The sequence below is a fragment of the Jatropha curcas genome, chromosome 3 (genome assembly GCF_041381405.1).
Source record: "Jatropha curcas cultivar XTBG-Jc1 chromosome 3, XTBG_Jcur_1.0, whole genome shotgun sequence".
NCBI lineage: Eukaryota > Viridiplantae > Streptophyta > Magnoliopsida > Malpighiales > Euphorbiaceae > Jatropha > Jatropha curcas.
Genome location: NC_143153.1, coordinates 12000570 through 12018492, shown reverse-complemented (window position 1 = coordinate 12018492; position 17923 = coordinate 12000570).

The window sequence follows — 17923 nt, the reverse complement described above, 5'->3', positions numbered from 1 at the left end:
CACTTTTGACAAAAAGAACACGTAAAAAGAGTAGTTTGAAAGGTAGTTGCGGACCAGAGCAGCCGCGTCACGCAGCTACTACCTGCGTGATGTGGCTGTTCATGTCCAAAAGCCCTTGATCTGGACTGGACCACCTGCGTTACGCAGCTGTTCGTGCACCCAGTTTATATTTTGTCTTCCTATTTGTATTTAACGTTATGTTTTGAATAAATAATCAATATGTCTGAGGATTTTAAATAAGTCACAAACAGTTCCGTCACGTAGCTAGGAGTTCCGTCACGCGACTGTTCTTCCTAGAATAGATGCGTGACGCGACTGTTCTTCCTAGAACAGATGCGTGACGCGACTGTTCTAAGTTCCAGAATAAATGACAAGGGTTGCGTCACGCGACTGTTCTTCCTAGAACAGATGCGTGACGCAACTGCCTTTAAATTTCAAAATATTTTTCATTTATCTCATTTTAATTTTATGCCATTAAGTAGATCTTTTAATCTTAATTCAGAAAATGACCAATAATGGGCAAATTAAGTCTTAATCGAACCGAATCAATTAATTTATTGTGATTGTGAGATTTTAAGATTTAATATTTATTGTTTCATATTAATTATATTATTAAACTCGGTTTGTGGCCCGCCTTTAACCATAAGGCAAGAGCGGGTCTTTTAATTATTTTTGCTATATATTATGGATGAATTGTGGATGTGATGATTAACTTATGAATGAATGCAATGAATGTATTTACTTGGGACGATTAATTGATTTTCCACATAGGAACTCGGTTTGATTCATTCGGGTTGGGTTTAAATAATTTGGCTTTTCTAAAATAAAATCAATTAGAAATCGTAGGTTAAAAGAGGCCGGTTTTCCAGGCGTCGGCTTCCAACGGGCTGACGTACCTAATTCCCTTACCTAGAATCGTACTTGGTACGCCTGACCAGTTTTTCTAAATAATTTGGCCTTGAATAAAAATTAGGTTTAAAAATGGAGTCATTTAATAAAATTAAAATAGAAACGGTCCCATTGCCGAAAAAATGGGTGCCGACTCAAAAATAATTTATAAGACCGATTTATCGGCATAGCGTATCCAAAAAGATTTTTTATCACCTTTTTCCAAAATAAACATATAAAGAGATGACGTTTTTCGAGATCCTTCCGGGGGTTCAGGATTTCGGCGAAAACAGCCTCAGCCTGAAAATGGTCTCTCAATCAAATGGATGTTAAAAATGCCTTTCGTATAGGGAATTATACGAAGAAGTGTATATGAAACCTCCATCTAGATATCCACACGCTACCTATCAAGTGTGTCATCTTTGAAAAGGACTTTATGGTCTTAAATAGGCACCGCAGACTTGGTTTATGAAGTTCAACTTTGTTTTGAGCGAGCTTAGTTTTCACTCTAGTGCCTATGATTCAGCCTTCTTTCATCGTCAAACCAACTCTGGATTGGTCCTTGTTTTACTTTATGTGGATGGTATGATTATTGCTAGTGATGATAATTCGAGCATTCATTATCTCAAACTGTCTCTAAATCAAAAGTTTGAGATGAAGGATCTTGGAAATCTTAGCTAATTTCTAGGACTTGAAGTGAACTTTGATTCTAATGGTTATTATCTCTCTCAGACTAATTATGCCTCTCATTTGATTTCAAAATTTGGTATCTCGAATAACACTGTAGATGCTCAAATTTTACCCATAATGGCTCAATGATGATAACCTATTTTTAACAAAAGATTAGATCAGAATTCCCGATTGCTCTGATTTTCGGACCTATGGTCCGTGGTTGAGATAATGTACACGTCTGATCAATTTTGCTTTTTTGGGTCACCGGTCGTTTTACAACGAAATCGGGGTCAGGAAGCGCTTTAGGCTCGCCCGGCGCACTTTCTAGTGTATTGCCTCGTTTTGCATGCCACCTAGTCCAATTTTGTAAAAATGGGCCGACCCGATTTTGGGGCCCACCAGTGACATTTTCCACATAAGCCTTAAAATTAGGCAACACTACCCATTTGCCTATAAATTGGCCTCGGGATTAGTGCATTTGGGAGGCTTTTTGATCAACAAGAAGAACTCTTGCATTTTTAAAACTCAACTCAAATCAAAGTGAAATAAGTGTTTCTTACTTTGATATAGAATTATATTCATTGATTTCTAATTAAGAGAACTCTAGATTGTTGATCAAGAGTCCATAAAACACACACATTTGATCTTAAACTCAAATTTTTTTTATCTAAGAACCTAGTTTTGGGGTCTTCTTGCATCTAACAAAGATCATTGGAAAACCCTCAAAGGTAACTTCTAAGAGCTATTGATCTCGTCCTTTCTTTCATATGGGTGTGGAAAACGTCGTTCATTTGATTGGTTGTAAGAGAAATCTTTCAACAACCATAACCCCTAACTATGTCAGGAGTGGCGCACGCCATAGTGCAAGGGGCGCACGCCCCTACGTGTAGCGCACGCCACTTCGCCTACAGTCAGGAGGCCCTGTTTTCCACTCTGTGACTTTCTGATAAGGGAAAGTGCCTAGCGCCACTACGTGTGGTGCACGCCCTACCCAAGTGGCACACGTTACTTCTCCTGCAGCGCTAGGCACTTCGTTTTAGAGGTCCAGAATGTTAAAAATCAATAACACGAAACCCAATTTGGAGATCCAATGGCAAAGCACCAGACTTCATTGTTCTGGAATGCATTTTTATCCGCAAATGGATTGAATAAACACTACCAAATAAGATTTGGGGTAGTGATGGGTGTATTTGTTCATCAACCTTGATGAACATCAAAACCTTAAACTTTAAATCTTGCATAATCTTTAAATAAATGCTTTTGCTTTACTTTAATGTTGTTTACTTTATATAAATCTAACTCATGTGACTTTAGTTTAGAATTTCTTAACATTTAACATTTATCATTATAATCATTGTTGAATGATTATATGTGTTATGATTCTGTCATTAATTTATGTTTCTATGAATGATTGCTATTATTTGTGGTTGTTGTTCTTTGTGTATGGATCTTGATTTCATCTTTGTAAGCTTTATGTAAAGGACCTTAATGGTTCCTATTATTGCTTAAATGTAATAATTATGGGTTTGAAAAATTTGGAGGGCTAAAGGGTAGAATGTGTAAATAAGATTTGGTTTGTCCTCTTTTCTCCTCCCCCCTTTCTTGTGGATGGTTTATTTCCTTATGCTTGATGAGATTGACGACATGCATGATTGAAATGGTTTTCAAATATTGCATTAAAGCTAATCTTTATACATTAATTTAAATTAATCATATTATTGATACTCGTGAATTAATGGATAACAAGGAGGCTAATTTAAACCAGGCGGTTCGGGTGCCTAACACCTTCCCGAAACCATACCTAACTCCCTTACCTAGTCTCTGGTTTAAAATCGAGTTAGTCAATTCTAAAGAATCAACTAATTTGAGAATTTTCCCTAAAGAAGGTGATGACTCCAAAATAAAACTCTTACCAAAGTAAGAGAACCTTTTTCTGAGGATCAATGGATGGGTCTAATAAAGAAAATCAATTTATTAAATAAAGTGGGCTAAGTTCGTTCCGTTTTCCTTTTAATGAAAAATAACATACTCCAAACACCATTGTTCAATCTCTGATTGAAGAAAACTGGGAACTTAACACTCTTGGTGGGGAACCTCTTTGTGATCCTACTTTATATTGCTAGCTGGTTTGTAGTTATCTTACAGTTACTTGACCAGATATTGCTTATGCAGTGAATTGTGTTAGTTGGTTTAAGATCTCTCCTCAAACTGTTCATCTCGCTGTTGTACTCCAGATTCTATGATATGTTAAAGGCACTATCTTCCATGGTTTATTTTATTCATTCTCTTCATCACTACAGCTGACTGCCTATTCTAATTCTGACTAGAGTAGAGATCCTTCAGATCAATGATCCACGACTAGTTTTTGCTTCTTTGTAGGTGATTCTCTCATATCTTGGCAACGCAAGAATTAAACCATTGTTTCCCTCTCTAGCACTAAATCTGAATATCGAGCTCTTGTCAATACTACTACTGAGTTGATTTGGTTACGTTGGCTACTTGAGGACATGGGTTTCTTTTACAACACCTACTCCTATTCACTATGACAGTGGAAGTGCTATTCAAGTCACAGACAATGATGTCTTTCATGAGCGGACAAAACATATTGAGATTGACTATCATGTTACTCGCACTCATCTGAATCGTGGCACCCTTCAGTTGATTTTCGTCTCATCTTCTAATCAACTTGCAGACATCTTCACAAAATCTTTTTATACTTTGGCCTTCCAACATCTAGTTTCCAGACTGAGATTGGTCTCTAGTCATCCACCATAAGTTTGAGGGGGTTGTTAGAATAAAATCCTAAATGATCCTAGTATATCTGAATCTGATCCTAGTATATCTGAATCTGATCCTAGTGTATTTGATTCTGATCCTATTATATTTGATTATGTATCTGATTTTGATCCTATTATATCCCATTTATGATCCCTTTTTTCATTTTGTACATACCGTGTACACCTATATAAAGGGTGTTATATAATGTACATCGCATAGCAATACAATATAAATTTCTACTCATTCAACTCTATTATGTTGAATTACTTTTGATAGTTTCAGTTAACAAAGGTTTTGATCATACCGCCAAACAACGGAACTATTTTGTTGAGTTCTTTTAGTTAAGAAAGTGTTAAAAAAGTAATCATGTATTTGTACATGAAAATAAAAGCGGGCGGATCGAATGCCTACTTCTTGTAGTGCAGTGAAAGGTAAACCTCTAGTCTTGTATCACCAGTCTACTGATCGTAGAAGCAATCACAAATAATGAACTGCTCTTTTTTACCAATCTAAAAACCTTTGTCTTAGCTATACGAACGAGAGAACAAAAAGATAGAGAGGGAGAGAGAGAGAGGGAGTTTTCAATTTTTTGCTATTGCTTTGAAAGTTCATTGAGAGATTGTATTCTCCTATCTTTTTGTTTTAGTTGGACTATTAACAGTAACAGTAATCCCATTGAAACTCTTAACTCTTATTTGTTAACCAACTAAAATAATATTTAAACTTCTTTAAATATTATAATTCATTAATTAATTAGATAAATTAATTATTATTAATGGATCTGATTTAATATACTATCCATCAATGTACCCATATCCGTCCATTAATTCCAATGCAAAGAAATAAAGGAACGATTTTCTTGAGTTACTTTTAATTAACAAAGAAACAAAAAAACTACTTACCTTTGATATCGAGAAGAATAAGAGGGTAACTGTCAATTTCAGTTCCACCTCTAAAAATCAAAGAAAAATTTATCTTTTCCAAATTTGATTTCTATCTTAATTGAAAGACAACATTTTTTCTTTGCTCTGCATGGCGAACCTAGTATCACAAAAGAGAAAAGTTGGCTTATTTTCCCCCCAATGATAATATTGGAAAACTGAATCATTAGTGTGCAAGTCAGCTCCTGAAAAAATATTTATGCAAAGAGAAAAAGATGAAAAAAACTCAAAATTTTGTGGAAAAGATAAATAGAATGTTGAAAAAAGAGACCACTAACTTAGATTTTTAAATATTTTTATTTTAAGAGGATATATATCAACACTATATATTATTTTATTTAAAATCTATTAGATGAAGTTAAAAAAAATAAACTCAGTATTTTATTTTTGGAGAGGATGAACTCAGTATTTATATTGATTCATGATATCATCTCTCTATTAATTATAAGAAATAAATAAAGTTATTAATTAAAGTATATAGATGATTTTTAAAAAACTAAAGAATATAATTTTGATATGATTTTAAATTATGACATTAAGATCTTTCACATGTTAAAAGATCTTTCGCTTAAAGAAAATAGTACCTATCATGTGATATATTGAATTATTTAAAGAAATATTTTGAATTATTGAGTTATCAATTCACATAAAATAATAATAATTTAACAAAAATATATTGCATATATGAGAAGCTCCTTTTTGCCAAACTAAATTAGAACGCCATGACCGATAACCAGGGGTGTGCATGGGTCGGATTGGGAGGAGAATTCATAGTTTTTAGTCCCATTTTAAAATATCGGGACGTAGAAAATGGAATCTCAATTCCATTCTAATAAATATGTAGTTCTATTTCATTCCATTCCATTTTTTGGGACGGGACAGGACGGAAATTCGGATGTATTGGACAAAACAAAATGAGTTGGGTCGGGAATCAATCAGAATTTTTCTTAGTCATACTAAATTATTTTTCATCAAAAAAAGATAAAAAAATTTACTATATTCATCAATTACAAGTAAATAAAAATTATTTATATAAGTTTGAGTTAAAAAAAAAAGAATAAATCAAATAATTAATTCAATCATTGATCCTCTATTACTAAAGTTATAATAGGAAATTTTTAAGTAGTTATTTTCTAGTTAATACAAGTATTAAATATAATAAAGTAAAATAAAATAATGCTAAAATTATATGCAATTTAACTTTATATGTATTTTATGAATTTTAATTCGTCATTGTTTTTGTCACTTTTGTCTTTAAGCTGATTTAAATTTGATACTTACGTAATTTAATCTTAAATATCATTTGAAAAATAAATAATGATAGCATTAAGCATAATCAATAATCCAACAATCAGATTAATTGAAGTTAATATTTTATATTGTATTGATTAGTCTTTTTATTTTTTGTTTAATAGAAAAAAATTTATTAAAAAAGATTTATTGAATAGATACTTGATTTATTTTATATTTAAAAACATGAATATTATTTTTTTCATATTATTATTACTTTAGTAGTAATTGGTATCATAAAAAAAACTAAAGTAAAAAGGATGAAATGATTTTTAGGGGCATAATGTGAAATTCATACAAAAAAGACAACTAGAATTTTAAAAGAAAAAAATGGGACTGGTGTTGACGCGTGTCTTTATGCCCCCACCTAACCCGATGAGGATACGAGGACGCGGAATGAGGGGTCATGGCTATCCGGAAGTCTTTAAACCCAAGGATTTGATTTAAACCAATTTAAATGAGCCTGGAGTGCGAAAGAGTTGCGTCACGCAGATGATAGGTGATTGACGGCACTGTCGGCTGCGTCACGCAGCTCCAATTAAGATGATGTCACCGTGAAAGCTGGCATAATGGTTTTTCATTCTATTTGGGTATGTGGCAACGGTCCAGAAAGTGAGCTGTGTCACGCAGCTATCGGGTCCGTCACGCAGCCGTCAGCTGCATGACGCAACTGCCCCTGTTGCCCTACCTCTATAAATACATCATTTTATCTCTTAAACGGGACAAGAATTTTAGGGCATAAAAATACACACTTGCGGCTAGGTTTTCTGCAAGAAATTCTTCTGAGTTCCCTTGAAGAAAAACAGTCATTAGATATCAATTTAGTTAAAACGAAAATTAGAAAAAAGAAGAGAAAGAAAAAGAAAAAGGTGAGTGTTGAATCCTTGTGGACAAAAAGCTTCTGGAACCCTGAAATTTCATTCTCTAAGGCATTCAGATTGTTTACAATCCTCAGTCTGAGGGTTAGGTAATTCTCCTAAACTTTTCTTTGTCTTTTTAGTGGTTAATTCATTGTTATTTATTTTATCGTTACTTTAGTAGTTTAATCTTAGTTAAACAGTATTCTGCTCACTCTTGGGTGTTTTTAGACTTTATTAAAGCATGTTTAAGTAAAAGAAAAACGTAAAAAAGGTTGTTTGAAAAGTAATCAAGGACCAGAGCAGCTGCGTCACGCAGTCAGTAGTTCCGTAACGGACCTGGCAGTTGCGTGACGAAACTGTTCATGTTCAAAACGTAGTCTCTTTACCCAGAATAGACGCGTCACGCGGCTATTAGATCTGTAACGGATTTAGTGGTTGCGTGACGGAATTGTTCGTATTTATAATTTTATTTTGTTTTTTGTTAATATTATATTTTTAATTATGGATCTAAAATATATGTTTGACGAATCCGGAGTTTTCCAAATTATGAACAGCTGCGTCACGCAGCTATAGGATCCGTCACGCAGCTGTTCTTCCATAGAACAGCTGCGTGACGCGACTGTTCTAGGGTTCCAGAAACGATTTTTATTCTTTTAAAAAATAATAATTTCGTACAATTAAATAAATATTTAATTCTTTTAATAAGTCAAGAGACAACCAATTGTGAGCAGATCGCAGTTTAATCAAGTTTAGTATATTAATATATAATTATGCATGATTTCGGGTTTTTAGGATTTCTTGGATTCAAATTGGTTAGAATGTATTTTTAGGTTCGGTTTGTGGCCCGCCTTTAACCATAAGGCCAGAGCGGGTCTTTTGTTTACTTTGACTTAACTGCTTTGGGTTGAATGGTTTGAATGATTATGAATGCAATGGTTGAACTTGTTTGGGACGATTAAATAACTTTCCATATAGGAACTCGGTTCGATTTATTCGGGTTGGGTTTGAATAAATAATTTGGCTTTTCTAAATCAAAATTAGAAATTGTAGGCTAAAAGAGGCTGATTTTTCTGGGCGTCGGCTTCCAACGGGCCGACGTACCCAATTCCCTTACCCAGAATCGCACTCGGTGCGCCTGACCAGTTCTCTAAATAATTTGGCCTTAAATAAAATTGGGTTTTAAATGAAGTCACTTTTAATTGGAAACGGTCCCATTGCCGCAAAAATGGGTGGCGACTCAAAATGTTTTATAGGACCGATTCATCGGCATCATATCCAAAAGTGTTTTGTCACCACTTTTCTTAATAATCACTTTTCCAATTTTCCAAAAAACAAAATCAAGCGTTTTTCGGATCGCTCGGGGGCGGTGCGAAAACAACTGGGAATTCTCGATTTTTGGGTCGGGAAAAAACTTGGGTCAATATAGGTCGATTTTAATCAAAAAATCTATCTTGTCCCATAAATACTTTCTGAGCTGAAGAGGTAAACACTCCAAAGCCGATTACACCGTGCTTTGGACACAATCAAATCCTCTAAAGCCGATTACACTGAGCTGAAGAGGTAAACACTCCAAAGCCGATTACATCGAGCTTTGGACACAATCAAATCCTCTAAAGTCGATTACACTGAACTGAAGAGGTGAACAACAAAGCCGACTACACCGTGCTTTGAACTCTTTTCAAACCCTCTGAAGCCGACTACACCGAGCTGAAGAGGTGAACAACAAAGCCGACTAAACTGTGCTTTGGACTCTTTTCAAACCCTCTGAAGCCGATTACACTGAGCTAAAGAGGTGAATAACAAAGCCGATTATACCGTGCTTGTAACACCCCTTCCCGGTCCACCCGTTAACCCGAATGAACCGAGTCGAGATGCTACAACACTGGTTGACTGTATGATTAGACATGCTGATATCATAATACTGAATATTTATATATATATACCGATGCCGTTTACATTACTAGTGTACTGAATATGTATATACATGATACAAGTGTTCAAAATGAGATGGGCCCAACTGTGTGCCCTGTACATGCCATGAAAGAATAATAAAAGATACATATCAAAATAGGGAGCTACCCTGAAGACCGTGTCTTCTACAGATGAACTGCTGCAGTTGTACGCTGTCGCTCTATAGACCAGTCTCAAGACCTGCGAGTTAAACAGGTAACTCGCTGAGCTATTACAGCTCAGTGGATATCTCAATATAGAAAGACATAATTAAGCACACATATATGCAGAAAGAATTATGTAAGTACATATAATCACACATAACATACGGCTTTCATTTCACCTTGATGATCTTTCTTACTGTTTATTTTACTGTCTGATTCATGCAATAGCAAGTTAAAATATCTGTATGGCTCCATAAGGTTATAGTGAAACCGAAGTGATAAGATAAACTGTATGAAACTGGGTGAAACTGTATGCTATAGGCCCCGAACCGGATTCGCCTATGCCAATAATGTCCGTTTTGGTGCCCCTAACCGGATTTGCAGCGCACGGTTTAATCATATCCACTCAACGGCCTGTAGCCGGAGTTCCAAACTGTATGGGGCGCAGATCTGCTATTCTATGTCGCGACATAGCCTTATCTACATGGTTTCTACCTAACCTCAAAGGAGCTTAAGATTAGCATGTCAACAATGTAACACAATAGCACATAAATGGTTTCACAACGTCATAGTTCATCATATTGATTTGATTTCACACCATATAAATGCTTACATGTTGTTTTAATCCATGTTCTTATATTATATTTTTGTTTTACAATGATTGGATGCATGCATGTTGAGCAAAGGAATGTAATTACATAGCAAATGAAAGGCAAAAGAGTGTCAAAGCATCAGTCGCGAGCGCGACATTCCAAGTCGCGAGCGCGAGATGCTTCCCAGAGAGAAGTCGCGAGCGCGTCTTCAAACCTCGCGAGCGCGAGAAGTGCATTTGAGAGTCAGAGGGTTTTCTGGCTCAAGTCGCGACCGTGCAGCACAAGTCGCGAGCGCGAGATGAAGTCGCGAGCGCGCTTGTGTGATTCGCGAGCGCGAGATGCGCAAACTGAGAGTCAGAGAGCTTCTGGCCAAAGTCGCGACCGTGCATGTGATCCTCGCGAGCGCGAGTTGTGCAATTGAGAGTCAGAGAGCTACCTGACTCAAGTCGCGAGCGCGCAATAGGAAATCGCGAGCGCGACTTGCTTTCCAGTATGCGCGAGCGCGCGACGTGATTCTGTGCAGTCTGTATTCTTTTGGCCATAACTCTCAATAGCTAACTCCAAATTGAATGATTCAAAAGCCCACGTAAAGATAACACATAGAGGAACAAATAACTCTTCTATGACAATTCCTAGTTCCATCATTTACTGGGTCAAAATCAAGATGAAGTTACTGGTAAAATTTCCAGCAAACTCTGGTTCATAAACTCATTCCATCCCCTGTTTTCACATCATTTTCAATCCTCTCACACCACAATAAGCAACATATGATCTCATGAGCAACACTCCACACAATTTTTCATGCAAAGAACATGGGAAATAACAAGAGATATCAAACCTGTCTTGCCACAAAGCTGGGGCTCTGTTTTAGCTTCTCTTTTCTGCTACCTTTGAACTTTCTTCTCCTATACACAAGAATTCTCATAACTCATCTCCAATATAACTCAATGAAATAGGAAATAACATCACACTTCAAGGAATTCTACTTACTTGCAGTTGACTTAATGCTTAACTATGTTGACAATGGAAAGAAAATGGGCGGGACAAGTAAGAAAAGAAGGAAAAACGAGAAAATGGGAAAGTGAGTTGATAAGAACGGGTAGTCTCTAGAAGAAGTGATTTGGCTGTGTAAACTCTCTAATTGGTACCTCAAGTATACAAAGGCTACAACTTACTACCCAAGCTATATGTTTGGAGGCAAACAAGTCCTAAACTTTCCATGCAAATAAGTCCACTTATCATCCATTCTACCCCAACTAGGTTTGGTTCAACCCGACTCAACTCAAGAGGATGTTACAGTTCTCCCCTTCTAAATAAAAACTTCGTCCCGAAGTTTACCTGTTGTAAACAAATGCGGGTATTGTTGTCGCATGGTTTCTTCTGATTCCCAAGTTGCTTCTTCTGTCTTATGATTCCTCCAAAGAACTTTCACCAATGCTATTTTCTTGTTCCGCAATTCTTTAGTTTCTTTGGCTAGGATCTGAACTGGTTCTTCTTCATACGTGAGATCCGGCTGAATTTCAATCTCGTCTGCTGATAACACATGTGAGGGGTCTGATCTGTATCTTCTCAACATGGATACATGAAATACATTATGGATTCGATCTAAGGTTGGAGGTAATGCTAGGCGATAGGCTAATGGTCCTACACGTTCAACAATCTCGTATGGACCAATGAACCTAGGACTTAGCTTACCCTTTTGTCCAAACCTTAGGATCTTCTTCCATGGTGAAACCTTCAAAAATACTTTATCCCCAACTGAATACTCAATGTCTTTTCTCTTTAAATCCGCATAGGATTTCTGCCGATCACTTGCTTCCTTCAGCCGTCTTCTGATGATTTCTACTTTCTCTTCTGTGTCTCTCACCAAATCTGGACCCAAAATCTTCTTCTCACTAAGTTCTGTCCAACATACAGGTGTTCTGCATCTTCTACCATACAATGCTTCATAGGGTGCCATCTTGATGCTCGCTTGATAGCTGTTGTTGTAGGCAAACTCCATGAGAGATACATATTTGTCCCAACTGCCTTCAAATTCAATAACACATGATCTCAACATGTCTTCCAGGATTTGAATCACTCTCTCTGATTGCCCATCTGTCTGCGGATGAAATGCAGTGCTGAAATGCAGTTTCGTTCCTAATGCCTCTTGAAGTTTACCCCAGAACTTCGATGTAAACCTTGGATCACGATCAGAGATAATGGATGATGGAACTCCATGTAGTCGAACTATCTCACTAACATAAATTTCTGCTAACTTGTCCAGAGAATAGTCCATCTTAACTGGTAGGAAATGAGCAGACTTGGTTAATCTGTCCACAATTACCCATACTGCATCATGCTTCCGCTGTGTTTGAGGTAAGCCAGTAACAAAGTCCATCGTGATCTGATCCCATTTCCATGTTGGCACTGTTATTGGACGGAGTAACCTGGATGGCAGTTGATGTTCTGCTTTTACTTGTTGACATGTTAAACATCTTGTTACAACATCTCCGATGTCTCTCTTCATGCCTGGCCACCAGTAGCCTTTCTTCAAATCTTGATACATGTTGGTGCTACCTGGATGTATTGTATATGGACTGTTATGAGCTTCATGCAGAATCTTCTGTCTGATCTCCCCTGTCTGTGGTACAACAATTCTATCTGCATAAAACAAAACTCCATTGCTATCCAATCTAAATTTCCCACCATGATCTGCCTGGACTTGTTTAACCCATAGGGCTATTTGTGCATCTTTCTTCTGTGCTTCTGCAACTTCCTGAAGCCAAGATGGTTGTACTTGCATCTGTGCGAGAATAGCTCCTTGCTGTTGTAACTCCATACTAATTCTCATTAAGCTCAAAGCATACAAGGATTTCCGGCTAAGGGCATCCGCTACCACATTAGCCTTGCCCGGATGATAATTAATGACATAATCATAATTAGCCAGAATCTGCATCCACTTCCGTTGTCTTGAATTCAAGTCCTTCTGTGTTGGTAAGTACTTTAAACTCTGATGATCTGTGTAAATGTAACACTTTTCACCATACAGATAATGCCGCCATACTTTGAATGCTAGAACAATGGCTGCCAGTTCTAAATCATGGGTTGGATAATTCAACTCAAGTGGTTTCAATTGTCCGGAGACATAGGCGACCACTTTCTTATCTTGCATGAGTACACATCCCAACCCAGTATGAGAGGCATCACTGTAAATCTCAAAGTCTTTACCTGACACTGGCTGAGTTAACACTGGTGCTTCAGTCAACTTTCTCTTCAAAGTGTCAAAACTCTGCTGACATCTAGCATCCCATTGAAATACAACCTCTTTTTTCAATAGTCTTGTTAAAGGTGATGCAATGATGGAGAATCCTTTTACAAACCTTCTGTAATAACCGGCTAAACCCAGAAAACTTCGAACTTCTGTGACATTTCTGGGTGGTCTCCAATCAACAATAGCTTCAATCTTCTTAGGATCCACTCTGATACCCTCCGATGACACCACATGTCCTAAGAAAGAAACTTCTTCTAGCCAAAACTCACACTTACTAAGCTTAGCATACAGCTGTTTATCTCTCAATATCTGAAGTACAATCCGTAAATGCTTATCATGTTCTGCCCTGTCTCTGGAGTAGACCAAAATGTCATCTATAAACACCACCACAAACTGATCCAGGTATGAATGAAATACGCGGTTCATGAGATCCATGAAAACCGCCGGTGCATTTGTGAGACCGAATGGCATTACTAAAAATTCAAAGTGACCATATCGGGTCCTGAATGCAGTCTTAGCGATATCTTCTTCCTTTATACGCAACTGATGATATCCCGACCTGAGGTCGATCTTAGAAAACATACCTGCACCTTTTAACTGATCAAACAAATCATCGATGCGAGGCAATGGATACTTATTCTTAATTGTCAGTTTATTCAGCTGTCTGTAATCAATGCACAATCTGAATGATCCATCTTTCTTCTTAACAAATAATACCGGTGCTCCCCAAGGTGATACACTGGGTCTGATAAAGCCTTTATCCAATAACTCCTGCAGCTGAATCTTTAACTCTTTTAACTCTGCTGGTGCCATTCTGTAAGGTGCAATTGATACTGGTGCTGCTCCAGGAAAGACATCTATGGTAAACTCCACTTCCCTCCTTGGTGGTAGCCCTGGTAACTCATCTGGAAATACGTCTGGATAATCACACACTGTTGGTATGTCTTGCACTTTTGACTTTTCTTTCTCTGCGTTTAATGCACATACTAAGTATGCTTCACAACCCTTCTGAATTAATCTCTTTGTTGTTATGGCTGATATCACATTACTCAAAAAATCTCGCCGCTTCCCAACTACTGTAATCTCTTCCCCTGCTGGTGTAGATAATGTCACCCTTTTCTTTGCACAATCAACTAGAGCATTATGTCGAGATAGCCAATCCATGCCCAAAATAACATCAAATTCTCTAAATGGCAACTCCATAAGATCTCCTGGAAATTCCTTTCCATGAATAACAATTGGACAGTCTTTGATCACTGTATGAGTTGTTACTACATCTCCTAATGGATTGGTAACCAACATACCCTGACCCACATGTGCAACCGCTAACCCTTTAACCCAGGGTGTAGGCACACTAATGTATGAATGAGATGAGCCAGGATCAATTAAAGCATAAACTCCATGATCACATAAAGAAAACTCACCAACTATGACATCTGGAGCTTCCTCATCTTCTCTGGCTCGCATGGCATAAACCCTGGCTGGACCCCTGGTCTCAGGCCTGTCCACAGTCTCTGACTGCTGTCTCTGAATTCCGGAGGTCTCGCCTCGACCTCGGCCTGCTATGAACGGTGTAGGAATTCTTGCCCTTTTAGGACACTCCTTCTTCTGATGGTCTGAGGCTCCGCATGTCAAACATTTACCAGTCACCAACCAACAATCTCCACCATGTCGTCTGCCACAATGCTCACAAGGTGACGAAGTATAACCGGCTGACTCTGCACCTCTACCAGTGCCTCTACCAGTTCCTCTGCCTGAACCTCGACTACCACCGGCAGAACTAGCCACCACTGATGCTGCTGGCATATTAGTGCCCCTGACTAAGCCTTGACTAAAAGGAGGCCTAGAACCAGATGAACTACTTGCACCTCTGAATTTCTTGCTCTCCGGCTGATGTGTACTGGGTGCACTCTGAGTCTGGTCTCTTCTCTGCTGAGACCGCTGGCGTCTAGAACGCTGATTGACCTGTATTCGCTCTATCTCTTGAGCTGCCTCTACCAAGGCTGAGAATTCTCTGAATCTGGAAGCTACCACTCCCATCTGAATCTCATCATTCAAGCCTTCTTGAAACTTCTTACACCTTTCGGCTTCTGTAGCCAATATCTGTGAACCCCTCCCCAAAATGCCATAGGCATGTGAATGCATGTGACTAAAGGAAGAAATGCACGTGAATGTATGAGTCGCCACCTTGTTTAATTGTTTTAGGGTAAACTAGGAAAAACCCTAAGTGACTCCAATTTTAATTAACCTAGTTACTAGATTAATTAGCCCAATGTCTAAGGCATGGTCTTCGAACCCGAGGTGGATCCCGAGACTATGTCATGCTGATGAAACTAGGTTATGTGATTCGACTTGCCGCCCGGGGTTAGATCCCGAACGTGCCTACGTACTTCCGTTTGAATGGAAGATCAAAGTCAACGTAGTTCGATAGGCCTCTTTTAGAGGGCTTTGAATGGGATGCTTTATGCATGAGTGTGTGTATGCTTTGTGCATTTTGTTTAGGCATTTTGCCAAAAAGGTTGAAGGATTTAGGCACTTGGTGCCAAAATGTTGATTTTGAGGCTTTTAGCCAAAAGAATTTAATTTGGGCTTATTCTTGCCAAAAGATTGATTTTTAAGGCATTTGTGCCAAACGAATTGTTTTAAGGCTTTTAAAGCCAAAATATTGGTTTAGGCAATTAATTTGCCAAATGATGCTAATTGGGCGATTGTCGCCAAAGTTGATTGATTTAAGGCAGTTTATTTGCCAAAAAAAATTGTTTGAAGGCTTTTAGCCAAAGAAATTTAATTTAAGCGATTTGTCGCTAAAAAGGTTAATCTTCACTTATAGGCAATTTGTTTGCCTAAAGTGATTAATTAAATTGAAATATAGGCAATTTATTGCCATAATAAAAAAAGTGTTTAATTAGGGCCTTTTAGTCACAATTATTGATTAATTAGACTTAAGCCAAAACTTGTTCGAAATAAAGGCAATTTCACCATAGTTATTGATTAACTAGGCTTTTAGCCAATATTGTCGAATTTAAACTTTAATACCACGATCATTAATTAACCGGGCATTTAGCTTAAATTTATTTAATTGAGGCAATTTATTTGCCTAGTTAATGGTATGAATGCATTTATGCAGTTATAGAATTTAAGAGGAGTAGAAAAGAAGCATGCATGAAATGCTAAAATTAAAAAAAACAGAGTTTAGTTTTGCGTACCTGATTTAGTCGACGGCCACTTCTTAACTCCAGGTTAAGCTCCTCGTTAAGGGAAATTAATTAATTTAATTTTAATGACCACTTAACAAAGAAAGAAAGCAATAAAAGCTAAATTAAAATGCAAAAAAGCAGTAAAGAATTCGCAAGGAGCGAGAGGGAGAAGGAGCGTCCGTCAACACAGACTGAGTGAGGAAAAAAGGAGGCCCGAGGCCTGTATTTATAGGCGCAAAACGGACTGTTTCCGGTGGCTGGGTCGCCGGATGGACCGCCGGCTCGGCGGCCCGCCCGGCGGCCTGGCCGCCAAGTCTCGGCGGCCGGGCCGCCGGGTCTCAGCGGTCGGGCCGCCGGGTCTCGGCGGCCCGCCCGGCGGCCGGGCCGCCGGTTCGTCGGCGGCCTGCCCGGCAGCTGGGCCGCCGGGATGGGCCGCCGGCTCGGCGGCTGGGCCGCCGACTCGGCGGCCTTCCCGCAGCCAAGCGCCGGTCTTTCGGCGGCTGGGCCGCCGGGTCGGCGGCCTTCCCGGCGGCTAAGCCGCCGGGATGGGCCGCCGGCTCGGTGGCTGGCTCCGGTGGCTGAGCCACCGGGGCAGGCAGGCTTATTCCGGGGGCTTTTCCGGGAGTTCCGGACCTCCAAAAAATATTCTGAGACCAGTTCCGAGATCCTCGTAATTTTCCGGACGTTTCAAGTACCATATTGGCATATTTCCGATGAACTTTCCGAAAGGCCTCCGGTCCGGCCGGACTGTTCGCAGTCCGGAAGAAAACAGGCTTTTGAGCCTCAAAATTTGAGTGTTCACAGTTGCCCCCCACCGGCAACCATAAAAATGATTTATGGGCGTCGGTGGTTGTTTGAAGACCAAATTTTAGAGGCGAAAATCAGACGCGTCCGGAAGACCTGCCTTTTAGCCTTTTCCTTATAAATAGCTTAAGAATTCATTTTTCATTCATTCCAAACTTTCAAAAAAAACAAAGAGCTTCTCCAATTCTCTCAACTTTCTCACCATGGCAGGCTATAGCAGTGATGAAGACCTTCTGGAGTCTCTGGGGATCTCCCTTGATGATGCCAATCTGGCGGTGGAAGCTGATACCCACGCCTCCGTGACCGGCATCTATGCCCAGGTAAGCTCATTTCTCATTTATTTATTTGGGCCTTGGGCCAAAATGTGAATTTTCATTGGGCCTTTAGGCCAAATTGTGATTTTTTGGGCCTTAGGCCAAAGGGGAATTTTATTGGGCCTTAGGCCAGATGTGATTTTTTTTGGGCCTTAGGCCAAAATGTGATTTTTTGGGCCTTAGGCCAAACAATGAATTTTATTGGGCCTTAGGCCAAAT